Here is a 5,565-nt window from a genome sequence, read left to right as displayed (position 1 = left end):
CTCTTACCTGGCATCCCTCCTACCAGGAAGCCTCTGCCTTCCTACAGCCCAGCGGCGAGAGCGTCTATGACCTGCGAGGCTGAATCTTCCAGATTTGGGGTCAGGCTTCTGCAATACCCACCCCCCGGAAGAGTGCTCACCTCCCCCCCCACAAGCAGTCATCTTTATCATCCTCAGGCTATAGACAGTGATTGCAAGCTCTTCTATTGGCACTGGTGTGGCTGATTAATAAGTAACTCAAGGACAAAGACTGTGGCTTCCATAAATCAGAACCCCGGCATCCTGGACTGATAATGAGCACAGTGTGTGTTTGTCAAGCGAATGAGTCACCGGGAAGGAGTTAGCTCCTCCAGCCTCTCGCAGGGTGGATGCCCTTCTCTGCTCATTTCGGCGGAGGGAATGTGCATGTGTTCCTGCCAGCTCTTCAAGCTGCTGGCTACTCAGCCCTGATTGCCCGGTGCCAGCCCCCAGCGGAGACTCACCAGCCAGAGCTCATCTTCCGTGGGGTCATCTCCTTCAAGGCAGACCCCGCGGCCCCTGGGACAGTGACAGCTTCTGTTTCACATCTGTTTTAACTTCTGACAGGCCTTCTGGGTCACTGCCTTGGCCCAGTGAGCTCCCCTTTCACCTTGTTCCCATTGCAGGTCAGGGCAGAGAGACCTCCTCTTCTCTTCCTGTCCCCCGGGGCCTCACTCACCCCCTGAGCAGACTCTGGGGACCCCCACCAGCCATACTGTCCCTAACCAGGGCACTCAGCTCCCAGCAGCCTGGCCTGCTGGCCACTCACATGTGCTCAGCGTGACCTTTGGGTCTTGGAATGTCAGTACGCACATGCAGCACAGGAATCCAATCTGCTGGATGCATTAAGTCTTCAAATCTTCAGAACCCAAGGAGGCTTCTGACATCAGCATTGTACCAGCTGCATGCTTTTCCAACTTGTCACCCCTGTCCAGTCATTTGGGTCAGAGTTGTTGGGACATGCCTCGATGCAGGGAGGACTTGTTTGCTGCAAAAGGCAAAGAGAATGAAGTCATTCTTTTCCTCTTCTTTCTTTGGAAGGCCTTTTTTTTTTAAAAAAAAAAAAGATTTATTTATTTATTTGAAAGGCAGAGTTACAGAGAGAGGGAGAGACAAAGAGAGAGAGGCAGGGATCTTCCTTATGCTCGTTCTCGCCCCACAAAGCCGCAAAGGCTGGGGCTGGGCCAGGTAGAAGCCAGGAGCCTGGAACTCCATCTGAGTCCCCTATATGGATGGCAAGGGCCCAAGCACCTGGACCATCATCTGCTGCCTCCCCAGCCACATCAACAGGGAGTTGGACCTGAAGGGCAGCAGCCAGGACTCCAACCAGCGCTCCTATGGGATGGGCGGTCAGCATCCAGGCAGCAGCTTAATTGGCTATGCCACAATATTGGCCGCTCTTTTCAAAGCCTTTGTTTGTCAACCATGCAAACTTCATCCAAAGGGCTTGCACAGAAAACATATTCACTGCAAAAAAGTAGTAAGGAAGGCATAAGTGAGCCCTCTGTAGATAACTACAGAGTGAGCAATAAGGAAGCGCACAGTAGGACTACAGGGTGTGGTCTTTGATCTCAGGGAATTTATAATTCTGTTGTGAAGACAGAACTAATTCATGCAAAAACACGGCAATCCAGGTGAAAGAGAGGGTTACGTGCCTAATTGCGGAGCGCAGACTACAAGTGCTACAAAAGATGGGAAATGAGAGATCGTGGAGACCATGCGGGTCTGACAAGGCAGCCTAGAGGAGACAGAGCTGGAGTTCTGTCTGTAAGGATGGAGGGTGTGTGTGTGTGTGTGTGTGGCCAGTGACTGGGATCTCATAGAGGATCAGCATGCTGTTTGCTTAATGCATTGGAAGGAGAAGAACAGATGAAGGGAGAGACATGAACGTGGGGGTGAATGGGGCATGTTTGAAACCCACTGAACTCTCATGGGAGAAACAGAGGGCTGGAGGCCAAAGTGAGTGGGAATCAGGTAGACTAGGAAGGGGGAAGGTAGGAAAAAGTCATCCCTTGCTTGTGGTCCAAGCTTCTATTCAGTGGAAGCTCACGCAGACTGACGTTGCTGGCAGAGCACTGAGCTCAGATCACTTTTCACTGCATGAGCTAGTTTTCCCATTCCAGGGGTTATGGGAAAATATTGCCGGTATTGCAGAGATCAAAAACGTGGTGCTGCAGATAAGGAGGGCAGGGTGACTGCAGGTAAGCAATAAGGGTCACTGAGATAGGTCGCTGCTCTGCAGCAAAGCTAAACAATTCAGACTTTCACACCCACAAACTCAAACCCAAACAAGCCCATAAAATGGGAGGGAGGGGCCGTAGGAAGGGAGTTATGTGTGGAAAGCGCGCAAATGCAGCTGGGCGGAATGACTGGCTGGGGCAAATTTGCCTTAGTGTTATTGCTCCTCTAGAAATTGGGGAACATGTATGGAAAATTTTGCTCTCTCTGCAGGGCTTTGGACATAAGTACTAGAATATATCTGTTACCCTGGGAAACTGTCTGTGCACTGGTTTGTTGATATCATAAATGTTCACCGAGGATCCACTTTGTGCCAGGCTGCTGCATGTCTCCATGGATCACTGTAGTTAACCACGGACTCTGCTCTTATGGAGCTTACGGTCTGTTGGAGAGACAGGTAATGAAGAGGTAAATAAAGAGATGAAGGACTGGTGCTGTGGTGTAGAGGGTGAAGCTGCTGCCTGCAGTGCCAGCATCCCATATGGGTGCCAGTTCAAGTCCCGGCTGCTCTGCTTTTGGTCCAACTCTTTGTTAATGAGCCTGGAAAAGCAGTGGAGGATGGTTGAAGTGCCTGGGCCCCTGTACCCACGTGGAAGACCTGGAAGAAGCTCCTGGCTCCCAGCCTCAGTCTGGCCCAGCCCTGACCATTGTGACCATTTGGGGAGAGTGAATCAGTGGATGGAAGACCTCTCTGTCTCTCTCATTCTCTCTCTGTAACTCTGACTTTCAAATAAATAAATAAATCTTTAAAAAAATAAAAAAGAAATAAGTGGAGAAAATGGGAACTCTATTTTTTCATTGGGACTACTTAGTTGGATAAGAAATGAGAAATTTAAGAACGCCAAAATATATATAGCATAAAAGGCTCTCCCTTTGGAAATTGGCCTTTTCATATACTAGAAATATGTCTGATAATAAAATTAATTAAATAAGACCCCTTAGGGGATAATAAGGCCACTTTTTAAAGCTAAATGTGCAGACAATTGTGGCAGCATAGTTATGCTCCTGTAGAGAAAGGTGATGGTAGATCACTCTAGAAAACACATTTTTATTCGTCTGATGGATACACATGAATGGATAAGTGCGGGTGTCAAAAAGGCAGTGCGGTGCAGTAGTTAAGTCATCAGAGTCAGAAATATCTGGATTTCAACTCAGGATCCTCCTCCAAGCTGTGTGAACTTGGAGGTATTTAGCTTCACTAAGCCTTTGGTTTCTCATCTGGAAAATAAAGATATTAATACCTCCTGGGTTGTTAGATTCAATGATTATGTAATAGGCCCGCACAGAGCCTGGCTTAGAATGCGTGCGTAATGGATTGGAACCATGTCAGCCTCTGTTCCTTTGTGAAACAATGGGTGGGTGGCTCTAAAGGAAGAGAAGTAGGTCCCCGGGAGTGGCACCCTGGAACAGGACCTCAAATGATGCTTTGTAAATGAGAATTGGCAAAGACACGTCTGCTGGCTGGGAAACAAGTTGGCATCGTCCCACCGTGAGGACCCTTCTCTAAGGAACGTTGCCTTGCGCAGCCATAGGGCTGTTCTTCCCTGAAAGGGAAGTGCGTGGGTCCCTTAGGATCTCTAAAAGAACTCAGCCCCAGTGCGTGACATGTCTGTTAGCCTGGCTGAAGGATGCTGCTATTGAATGTTAATGCTTGTCTCTGTGTCTGTAAACACCCGTGTGTGTCAATCTCAAATTTATGCAACATGCTCTGATACACAGAGAAATATTTTATCGAGTTTATTTTGTGGTATGAGTTACTCTGTGTGTGTGTGTGTGTGTGTGTGTGTGAACTTGCCAGAAAACAAGGTATTATTAGGATTTTGGCTTCAGGAGTGTTTTTTGCTTTGTTGTCGTTTTGGCTTTTGATAAATGCTTTTTCAAGTAAACACCCTGTCTTTCACATTGCAGTTTCTACTCCCATATCTTCCCTGGATGGTATCTGGAGTTGCTTCTGAGACGTTATGGCAGAGGGGATAGGAGAGCCTCAGATCTTCCCACTGCCCCGAATTTTGCTGTCCTGCATTGTGAAGAAGCTGTTGATGGCTGGACTGATGTCCAGTGAGGCAGGCCTGGGACTTTTCTGTTTCTCAAGGCTTTGTTTTGTCTCCCGTTGCTGACGTTTATGGGCTGAGCCATCTGGTCTGGCTCTGGGTCAGGGACTCATGGTCTCTTCCTGAAGCCTATGGAGCTTGGGTTTCCTTGTGTTCCCCCCACACATGCCGAGGAGCCAGAGCGCTGTCTGAGGCCCCCTCCAACACCATGCTCTCTGTTTCCCGAGCCAGTGTGCATATGCCTCTCAGCTGTTACTGGTCTTCTCACAGAACACTAGTTCTGGGCCGGCACTGTGGTATAGCAGGTAAAGAAAGCCGCAGCCTGCAGTGCTGACATCCCATATGGGCACCAGTTCAGGTACTGGCTACTCTACTTCCAATCCGGCTCTCTGCTATGGCCTGGGAAAGCAGTGGAAGATGGTCCAAGTCCTTGGGCCCCTGCATCCATGTGGGAGAGCTGGAAGAAGCTCCTGGCTCCTGGCTTCAGATCGGCACTGCTCTGGTCATTGCAGCCATCTGGGGATCGAACCAACAGATCGAAGACCTCCCCGCCTCTACCTCTGTAATTCTACCTTTCAAATAAATAAATAAATCTTTAAAAAAAGAAAACACTAGTTCTGGACCTTGGCTTTTTATTGGTATCAGTTAGGAAGTTTCTCCAAACTCCTATGTCCAGACATCATGCTGCAAGTGGTCTGGGCACATAGAGATAATTCCAATGTGTAGCCAAAACTGAGGTAACTTACAGCAAATTGTCTCTGCATGTGTTTCAGTGTGTCTGTATCTCTACAGTGCAGATCAAATGACAATAAAAAAAGGAAGATTAAGAAGCTGGCCTGTATTTTTATGAGGGGGAATGGTTGAGAGGAATGGCTAATACATTCATAGGAAATTAGTATAAACAAATGGCAAACACAAATGGTGCCCAGATCCCAACTTAGTCTAAAAGGGATATCAAAGTGGACTATAAATGGATTCAGTGAATAATGTAGAGATAGGGCATTAAAAGATCCAGTCTGAGCTATTTCATAGTTTTATATTAAATAATAAGTTTTACATTAAAGTAACTCTTTAGAATAAAGATGAATTCTTAAACAAGTAAGACTAAATATTTGTTACAATAAAATCTATTATCTATCCTGGGCAAACAAAACGGGATTCTCAAAATGAATAATCCATGTTCCAACAGGACTTCTAAAAGTGTTTTTGAATGAATTACTTCACTGAATCTTAACAACGATCTTCTGAGGATGTTAAT

At 47.2% G+C, this 5,565-nt stretch overlaps 1 long non-coding RNA gene across 1 annotated transcript; it reads left to right on the top strand.

Moving 5' to 3' along the window:
• Positions 1-3,703: 3,703 nt before the first annotated feature.
• LOC149128602 (uncharacterized) lies at positions 3,704-4,916 on the top strand. The gene is made up of 2 exons (XR_016213383.1): positions 3,704-4,062; positions 4,165-4,916. It is a non-coding gene; the product is annotated as an uncharacterized LOC149128602 (long non-coding RNA).
• The last annotated feature ends 649 nt before the right edge of the window (positions 4,917-5,565 follow it).

This window comes from Oryctolagus cuniculus, chromosome 1 (genome assembly GCF_051225735.1).
Source record: "Oryctolagus cuniculus isolate XC-2025 breed Fujian yellow rabbit chromosome 1, ASM5122573v1, whole genome shotgun sequence".
Taxonomy (NCBI): domain Eukaryota; kingdom Metazoa; phylum Chordata; class Mammalia; order Lagomorpha; family Leporidae; genus Oryctolagus; species Oryctolagus cuniculus.
Note: the sequence above shows the minus strand (reverse complement) of the source record. Positions and strands in the feature narration are given on the sequence as shown.